Consider the following 19549-nt stretch of genomic DNA (forward strand, 5'->3'; position numbering starts at 1 on the left):
ATGTATTTGTGTCAATTGTGCAAAAATAAGGTTGTGATATGAAATCAATATTGAAAGCTTGATATTCAGCCATGCTGAAGATAGCTGGTTGTTATTGGCCACGTTCCGTCCTACCGCCTCTGTTTGCCCGACAGCGAGAATCGTAGTGTCAGTGAACTGCGTGGGCTGCCACGCACTGTCTGACTAGCCTGCCTGAATTGCTGTTACTACGGCAACCTCCTGTCCAATGGCAGCCTCCACAGAGGTGAGGGGGCGATCGGTGTGTATGCTCGGCAACCGGACCTCTGTCCAGATCAGCCTGCGAAAACATCTCTTCTCTTCAGATCTTCGGTAACGCAACAGAGCTGAACACGTGCGGACGTACCAGAAAATAACGTCCTGTTCCAAAGCATTGTTGTGTTTCTGTTAGTCCGTCTGTGTGGAAACATTCACACACATCACAACACAAATGCTATTGGAAACAATATGTATAAGAAATACAATTAAAAACCTGTCTTTAGTTTGTGCATATGCTTATAGTATGTAATATGCAGTAGAGAATAAAATTGATGTATAGGGAGTTCTTGTTCAACATTTTAACATGTAATGCTCTGAAGTTAGATTTAACAATCAAAATATGAGGTGTATGCTACAAAAGGGACAAACCCCCTTAACCTTTAGGGTATTTATTACACTTTTTTTGTTAAAAAGGTGAACTACAGCATATCTTAGAATGTGGATTAAGTGAAATACACACTTAATAAAATTATTGCTCAGATTCTGAACAACAAAAAAGCTCATTAAATGAAGCATACATTAACTACAGATTTATACAGTTTTTAGTGTTCAATATTTTGTATTATTATTATTTTAATTTTTTTAATTTGGTATAATTTTGTGTAAAATGATCTGCAAAGCTTCTTTAAATTCTTCTCAAAGCTACGCTCCCAACACTACAACATGCATAGTTTTTTCTAATATATTTATTATTATATTTAGTGCTATATAAAACCAATTTAATTGAATATTTAATATTTTTATTCAATGTAGATCTGTCAGTATTTTGGCCAATAATGTATATCGTTGTTAAAACATTGGAAATGGAAAAAACACTGACTTTTTAAAGAAAAATTATTGTGTTGTCAAAGTTGACAAGCACTTTTTAATACTTTTTATTGCCTAAATATCTGACAAACATATAGGGTGCCTGCCTAATAATAACAATTTATGGCCAAAAATGAAAATCATGAAATATGGAGATTTGGAAGGATTTGGAAGGACTGCAGCGATATTTATTATTTAGTTTTCCTGCTATAAATGATAAAATAACACAATTTAGAGTCATTACAATCTTTTGCATCTCTCATTTTGGTACTGTGAAGCAAACATTGCGAAGCTTGTTGAAAGAAAAACTGCTCACAAAATATTAAGTTTGACCTCCTGAGGTTGACAAACATTTTTTTAAAGTTTAAGCGCATTATTTAGCTGACCCTTTGTTGAAAAATTATACTTTCTCTTTGAAGAATTTCAATGGGGGGAATGGTAAAAACAGCCTGTTAAATTCTAAAGGTCAAGGAGATGGTGGAAAACACTTACTTTAAGTAAAACTAAATTACTACAATTTTGATCTAAAGTTAATACGACAATACAATGAACTTCAGAGGGAAAAATGTGACACGAAAGTGTAGAATATGACCTCATTATATATAATGAATATAACAAGAAGCACAAACTCTATTCAGCTGCAGATCTCACCCTGACTAAAACAACTAAACTTTCAATAAAACCAATACTACAGGCTCTTTGGCAATCTCAAGTTTTCTTTTTCAACCACATCTCCCTTTTTCTGCATCTCTGGCTCTCGATCCATCGCCCACCGCAGTGCCCACTTCATCTAAGCACATTTCACAAATGGCCGCGGCGGGGCGTCACGATGGAAAAGAGAGAGAGAGACCAAATTTTTTCCAGTGTTCTGAGCCACGTGGATCCATATAAAGGCCCAGAGCGTGAGCAAGAATACTTACCGCACAGCGTGTTACCCAAAATGAAGCACATTACCATCTTCCCCAGGCGATACTACTCCACTTCCTATGTATTTTCAGTATCTCGCTCGAACACTGTTGTTGACGGCGCTTAATGATAATGTTTCAGCCTGTTTGCTGTTTCCTTCCAATGCTGTCACTAAGAATGGACAGGACGTGTTGTGATTGGTGGATTTTGAGAAAGGGTGGGTATGCAGAGGGGGTCTGCACAGATTCTGTAACATGCCAATTAAAGTCTGTTAAACCTGAACAGGGTCTGGAATCGTGGGCTGGTCGTATTAACATACATTTTTACATTTGAATACATCAATTTATTTGGTGTGCCACCACTCAATGGGTTAGACCAGAGGTTTTCAAACTTTTCATATCAAGTACCACTTAATAAAATTAAGAGATTCAGCGTACCACCTACTCATCGCTGTACTGAAGCACATGCACACCATAATACAATTAAAAGAGTATTATTTTGTAGAGTACTTCAGAAATTTAAGGCAATCGCTTTCCACATAGTTTGTCCAGATACATGAACATGTACACTTGTTGAGATTGAGTTTAGTTTACTTACCTTAACTTGAATCTGTAAATTGAATGAACTAAGTTCAACTTGTCAAAGTAATTAATACTAGTGATGATTTTTGTCAACGTATAAATACACATGTACAAAGTTTAAAGTTATAGAAGATTAATAAACTTAAATATTTTGCATACTAGTGTGTTATATAAGAAATGTATTACTTTTTACAGTCATGCATTTATTACTGTTGTAGATAACTTTTTATTACATGGAATATATAATCTGACCACCCAATGGTAAATAAATGTTTATGCACATACTATACATGTTAAATTCCATATTTATTAGAACCTCTTAAACTCCGCCACCCCTGTGGAACCAATGGGGGGTCCAAAATTGCGTCATAAAATCTATAAGTTGCGGGTATAAAATAAGTTGTGATATATGGTGTCTTTTGAAAGTGTAGAACCTCAGCTTTCAGTCCCATAAATTTTACGTTATGTGACATAAAAGAACATAAAAAGGTCTGATTTTTCTTTCCAGAACCAACCCCTTCCTCCCCTTTGAAAATTATGTGAATAATATTCAAATTCATATATCTCACAAAACACAGATGAGTCATATACTGTATCAAATGAATGCTTTTACTCTCAAGAATATCACTGTATCTCTAAAGTAACATAACAATTATTTTAAATTATTATTCAATTATTACAATGTATGTGGGTAGGGCTTTTAAATACAGATACCAAATACACTGGAGTTTAAAGAGGGTTGAATAATTATTAGAAAAAAATTGTAATTTAAACATACATTAAAAATGTATTAAAATATTTTTAGAAATTACAATTAAGTTATAAATAAAAATATTATATATATTATATATTATTACAAAAATAATAATGATAGCACATATTGGGAAGGGGGTGAGCCCTCTCCATCACAGACCCCTTGACTAAAACTGTACAGTATTGGACATTCAATTCCTTTAACTTTTGGATTTTTTGATGTGAAAAGAATATGTAACTAAAATACTACTAACTGCGGTGTTTACATGCAAACGTTTAGAGCCATTTCTTGACCTACAGTCACTTGAACTGCAGGTCAATACAATCGACAACTGTACATATTTTGAACAGCATGCCACAACAAGAGTCCTTTCTTTAAACGCATTTGCACTTTGCAGATACACCACTCAAAATTGCTGCCAACGAAGAACAGCACATTTACTGCACCTAGATTCTTTGATCTATAAACCACGACACATCGCTGGTAATAAGTACTGCATGTTTGCTAATGCAGATAGTTTGTTGTGGAGCATCAGAAATTCCCCTGCATAGCCCTGCGGTTCTTTGAAGGGTTGCTAAGCAACTAGTTGTGGAGTTGAAAGCTTTATCAATCAGGGATGAGCAAAACCGAGAGAATGGGAGATGCCCGGAGATGACCTGACGGTGACGGACATGTCTGAGAATGTGTGCGGGAGGGAATTTTTCACCTGATCACAAAAACAAAACTCAACAATAATTATTCTTAGCACTTTTGATCTGAGCTCCCACATGAAAATCAAACGCTGCATCTTTTGCGCTAAAGAGTGATCAATTGTTTAAAAGATCTCAAGGCTTTGCACATTCGGGTCACATATGACCCCATGTAGAGCTCAGTTATAGTTTGCTTATTTTACATTACTCTTTTAATATTGCTTAGGATAAATAAAAGAGACACGATTGTGGCAACTGATATCAATACAGTACCGTAAAGTACGGTACAGTGGGTAAAAAAAATCAGACAATTTTGTATTGGCTGAATCTTAATTTTTTTAATGCTTATATGAGGTCTGTATGGAGACTTTTGGCATTTTTTAATGTATCATTTACCGACTTCTTAATATGACTTCCTGCCGAACTTCTCTTTTTGTCCTTTTTTCGTGAAAAAGGTCATGACACGAGGATAAGAAAAGAATGACAGAATTAAATTTCGTTATTTTTAATCTGGCTGAATAATGTAATAACATCTCACACAACACCTTTAGTTTCAGGTTTTGGCTTTTTTTATTTAAATATTTGAATGCACACGAAGAACAGTCACGTCTGCGATGCTGTGACTTTCTGGTTTTGTTTCGATCTTAGTTTCATCACCGGTGAACAGTATGATGAGCATACATATACGGCGCTCTTGGATGTAAGGTATATAATACTGTTTTAGCCCAATCTCTCCGAGACTCGCCGCTGGAATGATGATTCACTCCTAGTGACTCATTCGGCTGGAACTTTCTGCTGAATTCTGATACGGGGAAGCAGCGTGTCCAATAGGTTTACAACACACATGGATCGAGGATCGACCGAACTGTATATTTAGAGTCACGATGACAAAAGATGGAGGAGGGCTGACTGCGAAGGGCCTTTTTTTAGCTTTATTTTGGACGGTCACATATTGGTTCATTACCGAATGTAAGCGAGCAGTGTAACAGGTTCACGATCACTGATTCATACAGAGGTGATGTAGCTCGGTTTGAGATATTTTCTACAGATTCGTTTTTTTCGGCAAAAAACCTCTTTTGGATTATATGCCCTCTTTGTGTTGAGAAATGGAAAATTTTCCTTTCATATTAGTGTCAGGTCAGAGTGATTTTATTGCTTTTCCTATATAATATGTCTGTCAAAAGCATATTAGCTTCTTTATCATATGATATTATGTATGTATTATATACTACACAACTGTGTAAATCATAATGGTACAAATGTCAAGCCAATTTTTGCTCTTTTAGAAGCTATATCATATCATATCATATCATTGTCTGTATCACTATTTAAGTAAACATGAAATACAAATGTAGCACATTTTTTATACATCTTCCGCAATTCCTCAGTGGATGTTTTTCGAAGAAAGAAAATATAATTGTGTTTAAACTTTTATGCCTTACTTTGTTTGTGTGATGTCATCGAGGGTAATATTTTGCAATTGGATAATAATAGCTAGCTTGTTATTTTGCCATACGCAACCTCTCTCATAGATTTTTGTCATAGTTAAAGTCTCTGTCAATTTATGACATTTAATCCCATCCTAAAGTTATTTTTAGATAAATATGTTATTTTTCTGTCAATTTTCCTGTCAATTTTTTGATGGATTTTTAAATCCCATCCTGCAGTTATTTATAAAAAAGAATCTGTTATAAAACCACAACTAAAAAATAAACCACAACTATAAAAAAAGTCCATACACATCCTAAAACAACATATCTACATTTTTGCAGCTCTTTAAATGAAAGCCCTATGCCAGATCACCCATAATGCATTGCAGGTGATTCTGCTCCAATCTCACTTATTATTATCCAAATCCATTTGTTTCCCTATTTTGTTGAAGCTCCAACCATGCTGTGCGCTGAACGTTTTACACATCATACTTCTATTTTATTATTTGTTTTCGGGACGGACAAAGTATTATTTTTGTCTATAATACGTGAACACAGTGTTCTAATGCTGAAGTTTGACGCAGGCCAGAATGCAGGGTCCCATGGTGCCATTCACACCTGGTTAAATAATGCCTCATGTGACAACTACATTTCTTGCGTTGTCAACAATGTCACCGTGTACAGGAAAAACTTTTTTTGGAGTTGGATTTTATGAAGTAACTGTTATCATGTTTTGGTATGACATTGTTTCGATGACATCTAGTTGTTTTGAAATGAGCAAATGAACAGTTTTTGACTCGAAACTGAATATTTTGGGAATTAAGAGGTACGTTTGGAATTTGTGTGCCATAAAAGAAGAAGTGGGGTTGTAGCGATGCCATGAATATATATTACACAACTATATCACAATACCAAGTTCGATACTGTTCAATGTTGTGGTGGTTCAATTTTACAAGATTTTTCAAAATACACAAACTAGAGGAAATCTAGTCCCAATTTCCAATAATTAATTCGAATGAGAAGCATAACTGGCTATATGATAAAACTTCATCTATCAATCATACAAAGCAATCCACATTTAAAAATTCTGTAGATTACTTGTATAGTACATATAGTAGTCACTATAGGAAACTTTATCATACTATAATATAATGCAGAATTCACTTATTTAATGTTCAATACTGTAATTTCTAGTAATAACCCAAGTAATTTTAAAAACTGCTTTAAATACTGTTGTATACTTTTGTCACACCCCGTTGCTGGCCCTCGGCTCTCCACCTGAGGGCGTCATGTTGCTTATTGTTTCTGCCTGTGTTTTGGTCGAAGACTCCATATCCCGTCATGCCTTGTGTCTTCTCATTGTTAACCGGTTTCACCTGTGTCCAATTTCCTGTTTGATTTACACTGAGATGTGAAACTCTGATTTGAGTTAGTTCTATCAACTATGGGTAGGCTTACCTTGAGTTAAGCGCTGGCACCACAACTTTGATATGTCTCATTCACTGTAAAGAAACATGATACAGTTTTGATAAAAATTCACAGGGAAATTGCAAAATTCCACTAGAGTCCTAAATTCTTCTACTGAAATCAAAGTACATCCCTATGAATTAATGCAGCCTCTTCATATACGGGCTTGAGTTACCCCGCTTTCTCGGGTTTGACAAAAAAGATTAAATTTTTAGATTAGATTAGATTCAACTTTATTGTCATTACACATATACAGGTACAGTGTAACGAAATGTAGTTTAGGTCCAACCAGAAGTGCAATTAGCAAGTGCAGATATACAGTGTGAATAAATACAGAATACAATATTAGAAAAATAATTTACGTTGGGCATGTACTATGAAAATATGACAATCGGTATGTACTATGAACAATATATACAGAAGGCTATATACTGTGAACATTAATGTACAGGAGGTTATGAACAGATAACAATATAGACTATACAATAGTGCAAGTGACTTGAGTGTGCATTAGTTACAGACATTAGCTATTAAAGTTACAGTGCAGTAGATGAGTTAATGTGGTTATTAAAGGTACGGTGCAATACATGAGTAGATGCAGATATACAGTTACAGTGCAGTAGATGAGTTAATGCAGTTATTAAAGTTACAGTGCAGTAGATGAGTTAATGTGGTTATTAAAGGTACGGTGCAATACATGAGTAGATGCAGATATACAGTCACAGTGCAGTAGATGAGAAATCCAGAGTATCCCTCGATTAAGGATTAATATACTAAACTAAACTTTTCACTAAACCTGCTTTCTGAAGCGTTTTCTCTGTTGTAAATCATTGTTTAATGTTACGCCTTCGTGTATCTCTTGTGTTCATGGATATTATGTTTCCCTTTGAACTTACTGTGACTATTTGGATTTTATGAAGACACATTGTACTGCATTTGGATCCGCTCCCTGTTTTCCTGTCTGGCCTGACTTAATAACTTATATTCTACTTTTATAACTTGTATAGCAACTGAATTAACAACTAATATTTACTAAGAATCAAAAGCACTATAGTGTCTTAAGAATTTTGCTTCATTTTAGTATGGCAAATGCTCAACTATACAGCAAAAATGTTCATGTAGAAACTAATTTAATGTACATTTCATCTATACAGAAATATTGTTGTAAATGTAAAAGTAAACAGTTAGTAGTGATCAGTCACTGAATCATTCAACCGATTTGTTCAAAACAGCTGACGTCTCTATATGATTGACATGTCCAAACTCATTTGATTCATTTGAAACAGCATTTAAAGGTGCAACAAAAAACTCACAATTATTTTGGGGGGGGATTTTGCAAACATGAGCGCTGGAATTAACATTTTAATGCATGTGTGCAACATTACTTAAAATTAGAGTGGCATCACCAGTATTTTGAAGCTTTAGCATCGCAATGCTATCGTAGCACCGGTACAACACAAAACTCTGTTGTGTAACAACGAACGTGTTAGCTGTAAGATGTGTCAGACATTTTTAAAAGTTACTAAAGTAGAACATTGTGAAAAGTTATCACATTTCTAGATGCTGTGCAATGTTGGGCATGTTAATAAACTCACTGATTTGAACTGAGATTGATGCCAGTAACTGAAATGTACACTATTCCAAAATGGCGGCCGAATCACTGTGTGGAGCAGTCTTCACACACATATATAATCCGGTATATCTATGTAAACAAATACATCAACACTGCTGTGCAGGAGTGTAGACGTTGCACAATCGCTTCCAAACTGAAAAATGTCACTTCAGTTTACGTAACGGTGAGTCATATATAACATCCTCCCTCTTACTTTTTAAGGTTCCCTAACAGTGCCTGCGACACAAGAAATCTGCTCTGAAACAATTTGTGAAAATCTGCATCAATATGGCAGCATCAGGAAAGCATCAGTACCACAGGCTGCCGGGTCCTTCATTACAATATGGCCACACAGATGCCTCGCTCAGCGACTAACGCTTTTTACACTCTCTCGCTGTTTACAAGCACTCGCACAATTTGTACAGCCCATCCACGAGTGAGAATATCAGGCCTGCAGTCTTACAAAACCTCTCTGGGATCCACAAATCAGGAATCTGATAGCTGCATCTCGACACATTTTCCTTTCTACTCAATTGTGGGCTGTGATTCGATTCGTTGCTTCAGTGATTTGTGATTCGATTGTAAGAGGTGTGTTTTGTTTGGTTTGCACGATTCCAGATTGCCCACTCCTCTCAGTGGATAAGAACTCACTTGAAAACAAATTTTAAGTCTGTCTTTTCATGGTGTTTGCTAAAAGTAGTATAACTATTGCTCATACAGGCTGGTATCATATAGCGCACACAGATATTTGTGTGTTAGTGCAGTGCCTCGTTGCTGGCTTCGCAATATGCTAACATGAAACTTTATTGGATTATGCGTCTTAAACCGGTTACTTCTTCACTCTATTCTCTTTATTGCGAAGTCCGCTTAATGGGCAAGAATGAAACAGAGTCGGCATGTGGCATGTGGCGCGATTGTGCATCGTGCTACCCGAGTTCGATTACTGTCTTGTGGTCCTTTTTTGAAAGTACCCCCTTCTCTCTCCCACTTTGCTTCCTTTCCTCTCTTCTACTATGCTTTACAATTAAAGGCAAAATGCCAAAAAAAATGGGTTGGCTTAAATTATCATATTGTAAAACCGGTCAAGTTTGTCTTTTCACTTTTTCTAATTTAAGATAATAATAACAAATAATAATAAAGAGACAAAACATGAATGTTTATTTACTATGTTTATTTATTATAGTTTATATTTTGAATTATTATATTTGTGCTACGGTGGCTTAGTGGTTAGCACGTTCGCCTCACACCTCCAGGGTTGTGGGTTCGATTCCCGCTTCCGACTTGTGTGTGTGGAGTTTGCATGTTCTCCCCGTGCCTCGGGGGTTTATTCCGGGTACTCCGGTTTCCTCCCCTGGTCCAAAGACATGCATGGTAGGTTGATTGGCATCTCTGGAAAAATTGTCTGTAGGGTGTGAGTGCGTGAGTGAATGAGTGAGTGTGTGTGCCCTGCGATGGGTTGGCACTCCATCCAGGGTGTATCCTGCCTTGATGCCCGATGACTCCTGAGATAGGCACAGGCTCCCCGTGACCCGAGGTAGTTTGGATAAGCGGTAGAAAATGGAATGGAATGGAATATTTGTGCTATTTTATTCAAAATACAACACTCCTGTCTACACATCACAGTGTATTTCATTATTTTTCCAATAACAAGACAATATAAAAAATGTTTCAACATATTACTGCTGTCTTTCTGAAACCTCGTATCTCCATATTTCATTTTTTGCCGTACATCACTAGGCTATTTTTAGGGCTATTAGGCCCTTTTATCATTAATAACAAACACCCCCACAGAGTTTCTCAATGGGTTTTGTCAAACCAATAGAATTTGTTAAAAAGTTACAATTGTTAAAAGAACAATACAGTAGTTATTCATTTAAAAAGTACAGTGTCTTTTTTTATATTTGGACATCCGTGGTTTTGGAAGGACAGCGACCATATATTTGTATGGTTTCCTGTCACTATTTTCCAGCTCACTCAAGTCAGCTTGTCATTTCACGATCTAACATAGAAATGAGTTAGGGAGTAAATACATCTAACATGAATTGTGGGTAAAAAAAGAGGAACAAATATACAAAATTAAATAGTATGCTAAGATATCACTACAAAATGGCCGACACTTTATGTATTACACTATATACGCAATATTTGTAGATCGCTTCCAAATCAGGCACTTAAGATAGCATCTAGTTTTCGATTCTATGCAGACAGGGAATACACCTTAGCAACCACCTAACAATTCCCTGGCAACCATTCACCTTTCAATCCTTTTGAGATTTGAAACTCTCAAAATACTGTATATAATCAGGATTGTTGTTCATGTATGATAGTTTCTCAATGTTCCTCTATAGAACATCGCTCACCTCTGTCTGTCAGCACAATTCAGCGAGCAAGAGAGGCTTGGCACAGCTGAGGAAGCTGGCAGCTGTTTCCTCCAATACCAAGCGTTCAAGGCATCCCTCCGCGTTTCTTCGGAAACGACGAGGGAGGGAGCGCATTTGCGTGTGGGCTGCCGAGAGCTTCACGCAGCATTAGTTAAGTAACTTCAATACAGCGAGGAAAAGAACCACCAGGACGTCAGGCAAAAAGAAAGGAAGCCAAACTGTCGTCCGAAAGAGATCAGTGATAAATTAAAGAGACGACGCTCGCGTGAGAAAAAGGTCGCACTTTGTGCTGCATGCCTGGGAAAGCGTGCGTTCCCGGTTGACGTGGGTGGCAACGTGTTTCTGTGTGTGAGGGAAAGTGAGAAAGACACAGCATGCGTGTCAGGGAGAGAGACCAGTTGCAGAGGAAGAGAGATATTAGAAGAGAGGTATTTGACAGCCTGTGATTTCCACTCACGTCGGGAGAGTGGCGCATGTTAAGAGCTATTCCGCAGGAACGCTCGGAGGGGAAACATCTCGCTCTGTAGCGGTAAGTTGATGCGGTTTTTATTTAACCGTTAGGATTGCTCATTTGAGACCGCACGGCTTTTCAATGCCGGTCGCAAAGCATGCTGGTCTTTTGACAGAGCGTAGATCGGCTTTTAGTGTTTCTTCAGTGACGTTCAGGCCCTCAGGTTGGGCCAGGGTTATGACCCTTCGAGTGGACTAAAGTCAGCGTGTGATGTTGTCAGAGGGTTGTGGTAACGGAACACAACCGGTTGTCTCTCTGTTTGTTGCAATATCTTTTTATTTGTCATCCAATGTATTTGCAAAAAAAATTATATCAGGATGTGCGTTTCTCGGAGGGAATTTCGAGAATACGTTTGTGATTTAACATTGAAACATGAAAAGCGAATTTCTTTAACAGATATTGAAGTGGGCATGTTGGTCTTTGCTTTTAATTTGAGCTCTCCTCGTTTAATCATGTCATTTCTTCCATAAAACACACTTTTTTTGTTACTTCCATTTATTTAAAGAGGGAGAGAATTGGAGAAATGTGTCTTAAACTTAAAAAGCATCACAAGCATCGTAAAGGTATCATAAATTTTATGGGGTTTTATAAAATGCTTCAGATATTTCAAATCATGTTAGCGATGAATCAGATTACCGTTTTTTCAATAACGTGTTTTTGACCAGACCTAATTCACAAAACATTTTGAGTTTTACTTCCAGTTTTTATTGTAAAAATTATGTTCAGGGCTTTTGATTGGCAAGCACTTCAGAACACTCTGTACAGAGCCCCTCCCTCCAGAGATTTGTTAGTCTTATGCAATTGATGATTGGTTGCTTATTCTAGAAGGCGGGGCTTCATTATTCTGTCTCGTTTGTTATATCTTCTTATATCATTTACAGTAACAGCACTAATATCTGTAGTCTTTGGTTATTTTATATATTGATTATAGATTACATAATATGCATCAAATTCTGATGCTTATTGTTTGAACGTCATTGTAAACAATATTGTCATTTCTATTATTATTGATAGTGCAAAAGTCTTCCTAGAAATGCTTCCATAGCAGTTCACTCTACAGTTGTATTGTAAAATTGCTGTTTATCTCTGTCATCTATAACATATGTATACCCTGAATGTGCTGTAAATCACTTCGGATAAAAGCTTCAGCCAAATTACACAAAACGATTTCAAATCAAATTTGTATTTGATTTCACTTTGCTTTCTTTATTTCATATTACGTATAGGGTTATATCTCTTTTTATTCTCTGTGCAAACATGTGTTTTCTTCCTTTTTTCTTGTAAAGTTGCCTTACAAGCTCTATGAAGTAAACTTGACTCTTCATAGCATTTTAAGTTTCAGTTTTTCTTAAATTGCTGTTTTTTGTTGTTTCAACATCATTGCTAACAATTTTGTGTCTCAATATGGCAAAGAAATTGTTTGATCAAAATCAATTAAAATTACAGGTTGTTTTTAAACCATGTGAGGCTCTATAACACTTGTTTATCATATTATTGATGATGGAAGAATATTCGATTTGAATGGATGTGCAATTTGATTTCTGACTCCATTCTATTCAACTAAACCAGCTTGCATGTTTGTTGCGTATCAGAATAGTTATGTACAACTTTTGCCTTATTTGCGACTCTCCATATGTTCTGCTTCTTGCTCTGCATGTGTTTTTTGCTCAGCGAAGGGCATGAAAAGACTTGACATTTCTGCTGGGCAATGTAAAACACTGGGAGAGGTGTGATAGCGTGCCCCGAGCAAAGGTCATGCCAGTTCGTGAGAGGTTTGAGAGTAGTGTACTGTCCATTTAACACGCATAAACGTTGTCACGCACTGTCACATTCTCTCACGCTTGCTACTTGACCGTCAACTACTATTACCTTCCCAACATGTTCATGTTTTTTCTGAACACGTAGCTTTGCTTGGCTCGGGATTGCGTGGATGATATCACATGTCCAGTTTGAGATGTTAAACCTCACATTAACATTTAATTGTGTTTCTGAAGCAGACTATTGCTATCAAACCATCCTTCTGGCATCAAGGGCTTTGGTAGAGCTTTCAGTTCCCAGAATGCACTTCTTCAGGTCATTTTCCTTTCATAACAGCTCCTGGACTGAATAATCTGGAGCAAATAGGATTGTTTTGATGGTATTGGTTTATCAATAGTGGAATAGTCATGCAATGATTCTCAAACCATCAACCTTCGAGTTAATGTAGCATATCTGTCTCAGATGTGGTGGCTTTCCCACGAGTGCTGCTGTAATTGAAGCATTCTGTAAAGATATACTGACATTTTCCTCACTAAACTTGTGTTTGAGGGGAGTTGGTGTAGTTTTATATGGCAGCCCTGTTATACTGCATTAATATTGAAGCGTTACCTACAGTTTATCGTGTTTTTGAAAATGGTTTGAGGTTTTCTGATCTTTCCTGTATGTTGCATATTTTGGCATATGAAGTGATGTTATCTGGTCATATTACATGCATATAAAAATCTGCATATAGTATATTACACTATACTGAGCAGCAAAGTATTGATCTAGAAGAAGTGCTATTAAGAGCTGTATTCATTTTTTTCTTTTCTATTGTTCTTCTATTAAGATGTTTTACGGTGTTTGGTAAACTGTGTTAAGGAGCACACTTGACCCAGATAGCATGGATACGTCTGTAAGATGTCTGCTATAGATCTGGAAAACAACTGCTGTGTAAAAAAAACAGTTTTACACAGAGCCATTTAGAGAGAGAATCGAGTCAACTCCTATGGAACCGTTTTTTCACAGCAATGGCGGTAAACTGAGGCTCTCAATAGTTGCAATAGTTCCAATGCATGGAGCTGCGACTAAACAGACCTACTGAGGTAAACTTCTAACCCATTTAAAGACGAAAGCCATTTAATGAATAAAAAAATGAACGAAACAAAGCATTTAAAGAGAAAAAATAACTTCCTTGAACTATCTGAAGGCTCCATGAATCAAACAGACTACCGTTGGCAGAACTCCTTTCACAATGGCTCTGGTTTATAAATTACAAACATCTTACTGACATCTTCTAGATGTCTATATGACATCGGAAAGAAGACATCTCAGGGACGCATTGCAAATGACCAATCAATCAAAGAAATACGTCTTGCAGACGTCAAATAGGTGTCCCCCTGATGTTTGTCTGCTATCAGGTAAACTGAGCCGTTTAGGTTTGTTTGGGTTACTTTGTGTTTAAGATCCAAACAAATCGCTCGATAAAGTCATAGTGTCACTTTAACAACTCAATAATGTTATTTGGTTCCTTACTGACCTTCTATAACAAACGCCTTTGTTAGCTTTCGCTATCCTTGTTCCTTCTAGCATATCCTGAACAACCTAAACATGACATGTATTTCTTTCACCATCTGTTAGCTTTCCAATAGAAATCATAAACGTCCGAACTGCAGTTAAAAGACCTGTATATAGAGTGTGTGAGTCGGCCAGCGCAGGTGAGCGTTAGCATGGACTGTGCGGCGGTGACTGTGCGGCATGTGGGAGGAAAGGTGTGAGTCATCTCACACACTCAGATGGAGGACAGAGGAATTCAAGCAACTAAAATGTCTCGATTACAGTTTTTCCTGCGCCGTCTCTTGTTTGCGTTTCATGCGTAGTCTGTTCATTTTCTTTGAGATCTGCTGTCCATTTTGAAAACATCATATGCTGGGTTAGGTATGTTTTGATGCCGGTTTGTGCTGGTCATGTGCTGGTTTAAGCTGGTCATGTGCTGGTTTGTGCTGGTCATGATCTGGTCGTGTACTGGTCCTTAGCTGGTTTAAGATGGTCATGTGCTGGTTCCTCACCATCTTAAACCAGCTAAGGACCAACACATGGCCAGCTTAAACTGGCATTAAAACATACCAAACCCAGCATATGCTTTTTTTTCAACAGGGGTTTACAAACTGGTTTTTAGCATGGAGAGACATTTTGCTTCTTGTGATGTACAACATGTAGATCAGGACACAGTTTACTGGATTGTGAATGTTTGTAGATATATAACAGGGACATAAGTACAAATGAGTTATTAGTATAAGTTATTAGTATTCGTTATTAGTTATTAGTTATTAGTAATTAGTAATTAGTAATTAGTTATTAGTTATTAGTTTTAGTTATTCGTTTTAGTTATTAGTTATTAGTTATTAGATATTAGTTATTATTTTTAGTTATTCGTTATTAGTTATTAGTTATTAGTTTTAGTTATTAATTATTAGTTATTAGCAGTGTTGGGTGTAACTAGTTACTAAGTAATTAGTTACTGTAATTTAATTACTTTTCCCTTGAAAAAGTAAAGTAAGGGATTACTCATATGTTTTCTGTAATTTAAATAGTTACTTTTGATGTAATTAAAGTAAATACTTTGTTAAATATATTCCTGTGCAATAGCGTAATTGACTTCAAAATTCAAAGTCTTACTTTAAAATCTGTGCTTTTATGTATAATTCTCACATTTGTAATACTTTGGTCAGTTAATAATATTATTTGAATGAATTAAATAAGCCGTTTCATGTATATTCTTGAATCACTTAACTAATCAAGGTTGATGTAGGATATAGAAAGTAATAAGTAATGAGTACCTAAATACTTTTTGGACAGAGTAATTTGGACAGTAATCTAATTACACTATTGAATATGTAATGAGTAACTAGTAATTAATTACTTTTTCAGAGTAACTTACCCAACACTGGTTATTAGTTAATAGTTAATAGTTATAAGTTATAAGTTATAAGTTATAAGTTATTAGTTATTAGTTATTAGTTATTAGTTATTAGTTATTAGTATTAATATTATTATTAGTTATTGGTATTAGTTATTAGTATTAGTGACAACAGCTGAAAAGAAAAAGTAGTTTCAGACTTTTACCTGGTGCACTAGATTAGGAACTTCCTCTTAAAAGAAAAAAAATGTCATTCAAAACCTGTATATGACTTTTTGAATCATAAGAGAAGATATTTTGAAAAATGGCTCAGTGTTTTTTTGTGCATACAATGGAAGTCAATGGGGGTCAATGTTGTTTGGTTGCTACTTCAAAATATCTTCTTTGGTTTTCTGCTGAAGGAGGAAAGTACATACAGGTTTGGAATGACATCCAAGATAGCACACGGAGTTCTATAAGATGCCTCCTTAAGATCTTGAAAGCATCTGCTGCGTAAAAACATTTGAAAGTCCTCTTTAGAAAAGGCAGTTTCACAAACATTTTAAATTATAACAGACATCTTCTAGATGTCCATATGACATCTGACGGAGACATCTCCGAGATGTATTGCAGATAAGCAAACAACCTAAAATAATATATGTATTTATATGTCAAATAGACGTCTCCCAGATGTATGTCTGCTATCAGTGATGCGTGCAATAAATGATGAAGAAAACAATGTTTGGATGAATAATCACCCACAATTCTGTCCAGTTCTATTTTCCGATTTATTTTTATATATCAGCATGTTGATAATTCTTTGATGTTGCGTTCACTCTTTAAGCTCACATCTGTAACGGTTCATTTAACCTGCTAAACATGGAAAGCTTTAATACTAAATGCTTTGATGCCGTTTGAGGCTGTGTCCTCAGTGAAGGATGATGTGTAGGAGTGCCGTATATTTATATCTCCCTATATAACAATAGATATATTCTAATACATAACACATGATATATAGACACTGATTTAATAAATGTTTCATTTAATAAGGAGGAAACAAAATTGATAGTTCCAGAAGGAGATGTCATAATTCCAGTTGGCATGTGACTAACAATACCAGTAAGACATTGGGGAACATTTGCCAAACGTTTTACTTTTGGGCTGCACCTGCTACTGTGAATATCAATTCAAGTTTTCCATCGTGTTCAAAATTAAGCATCAGTCCTGAGAACATACAGTCACAAATATCTCTATGAGATAAAAGACAGGTGTATATTTCCACTGAATGTACTTAGAAAAGATTGAATACTCGCTCATTTTGAGGTAGCTTGACGTATACGAATAAATGTAAATGCATTTGCTGACAGCTGGATGTGTCGAAATCCGATTCTGACACCTGGAGCTCAATTGGACGTTTGTATTTAAAGCCTGTGAGTCATTCAGTTGTAGATAGTGTGATAAATACATGTTCCTCGCAGGGCTCAGCACAACTCCAGCGCCCCTCCCACACACTTTTTCATGTTATCCTCAGCTGCATTCCCTCAAGCACACACCACAAATGTTGTGCATGTGACCCTCTGTCTATAAAAATCATAGTGGTTGTGCCGTGGTGCTGCAATGGTTGGTTAAACCATAGTCATAATGTTGGGTTTGTTTCAAGTCACGGTTGGGTAAAATCTAGACAAACCCAACACTTGGATTAAATGAGTGTAGAAAGTGTTCATATTGCTTATAATATCTTAAATGTCAAGTGCTTTATTAATCGACTAGGGCCTTATTATAAGTGACGGAGGATCCTGATGGATTCTGGCTGGATGCGATCCATCTTTTATAAGCAGGTGAGGAGGCGATGTTCTGCCCGTGCCCTCCCCTTCCATCAGACCTTTTTTTTCAGTTAGAGCCTGAGACTGAGACAGGTCTCTCGGCAGCCAATTTAAAACAATAATAATTCCATTATAGTACCGAGGCTGGCCAATCTGTTTTTGATTGGGGTAAACGGATTGCAATGGAGAGATATTGCAACAAATCGAGCCGGAGGGAAAATGACCCTACGCCGTGTACTAAAACACACTTCCTTTGCCAAAGTTCCAAAATACCTCACATGACAGCAACCAAGAACATCGGAACCCGGAAATAAGCGTTTCGTGTCTTTTTAATCTCGTCTGACCAATTCTGATGTATTCTTCTATGAAATGCTTCGTAGGAAACTTGATGCATATTCACTTCATTTCAGATAGCAGATCCGGCCAAATGGAACGGCGTAAATCGCATTGATCCGATTGAGTCATTTCATCAGGATTCAGTCTGGAGTCTGAAGTGTTAGCCTGTGCTAGAATGTGTCCTGAACTGGAGATTACTCTGGTAGATCTGACTTGCATCCGACTGTTCAGTAGGATTTCAGCCTACAGGACTGGGAATGTTTGGATAAGACCATAATAATGATTTCACTACTCCCTAATGACGTACACTGAAAATTGACACTGTTTGAGGGTTATTATAAAAGTTGAACAAAGTTATGGCTTTTTTATTTAATGATAACAAGAACAGTTGAAGGGAACAGAACGCAGGTGTCCAGGGACTCTTGTAACAGGCAAATTACAGTAATATTAATATCTATAACATCTTTTATTGCACAAAAGTGAAACAGCGTTCACAATCCGAGGTTATGCATAATAATAGGAACGGTATAGTCCCAGATTTGAGCTTGTAAGTAATTGCAACGAAATGTGTTCTTGAAAACTGTGAATTTATAGCAAAAGTGGGGGTTTGCTGGTTGGCGCCCCAGTCAAATATATTTTTGAAGCACTTTTTTGTGCATAATATAGAGAAATAATAGAAAGAAGAATATTACTAGACTAACCAAAGAATTATTGTAACATATGAATGTGTTATAATTGTATTTTATTGCATTTTCTGCTGAAGATCTCATTACCGTAACACCTGCATCTATATTTGAGTGCATAATATATTTAAATGTTAACAGAATTAAATAAAAAATCCGAAAATAATAATTGGACGTTCAAAAAAAACTAAACACTTGGATATCGATATTCTTGTAAAATAAAAGTAGATATTGTGGGTAAAAAAATGTGTGACTGATTTTCTCATCCTCTGTAACACTATCATTGGAATGTCCAACAAAGTACATACATGGTGTAAAAACACTATTATTTTGTTACAATATAGAGTTTTTCTTACCTTACTTCTGGACTGACTCTGAAACGATTCGTTCGGCGAGTCATCCGTTTAATCCCCTCCTTTCCACCAGCCTACTCTGATGTGATTGGTCAGATGGTTTAGTCTGCTGTGATTGGTCTACTGCGAATGAGGCTCACAAGCTATAGTGTTTGGGGGAGAGGAGTGAAGTTTTAGCGGGCAGTCCTAGCAAAACGTTGGCGAGGACTATTTGTAGTGACGTTAATCTACGGCGGTTCACGAATCGGACTAGGGACGACTCGTTTGAATGATTCAGAGTCGACTCCCTATTTCCTAGACAATA

The 19549-nt window shown here is 36.4% G+C and overlaps 1 protein-coding gene across 11 annotated transcripts in view; it reads left to right on the forward strand.

The window, feature by feature from the left end:
* Positions 1 to 19549, forward strand: part of dock3 (dedicator of cytokinesis 3) — a 162016-nt gene that overhangs the window by 76148 nt on the left and 66319 nt on the right. Inside the window, exon 1 of one of the 11 annotated variants that reach the window (XM_056759069.1) lies at positions 11311 to 11432. The exons of the other annotated variants lie outside the window; for them this stretch is intronic. The gene's annotated coding sequence lies outside the window, so the exon portion shown is untranslated. Of the gene's footprint in view, positions 1 to 11310; positions 11433 to 19549 lie in introns of those variants that run through there. 11 annotated transcript variants of the gene reach the window in all.

The sequence above is a fragment of the Triplophysa dalaica genome, chromosome 10 (genome assembly GCF_015846415.1).
Source record: "Triplophysa dalaica isolate WHDGS20190420 chromosome 10, ASM1584641v1, whole genome shotgun sequence".
In the NCBI taxonomy this organism is placed as follows: Eukaryota; Metazoa; Chordata; class Actinopteri; order Cypriniformes; family Nemacheilidae; genus Triplophysa; species Triplophysa dalaica.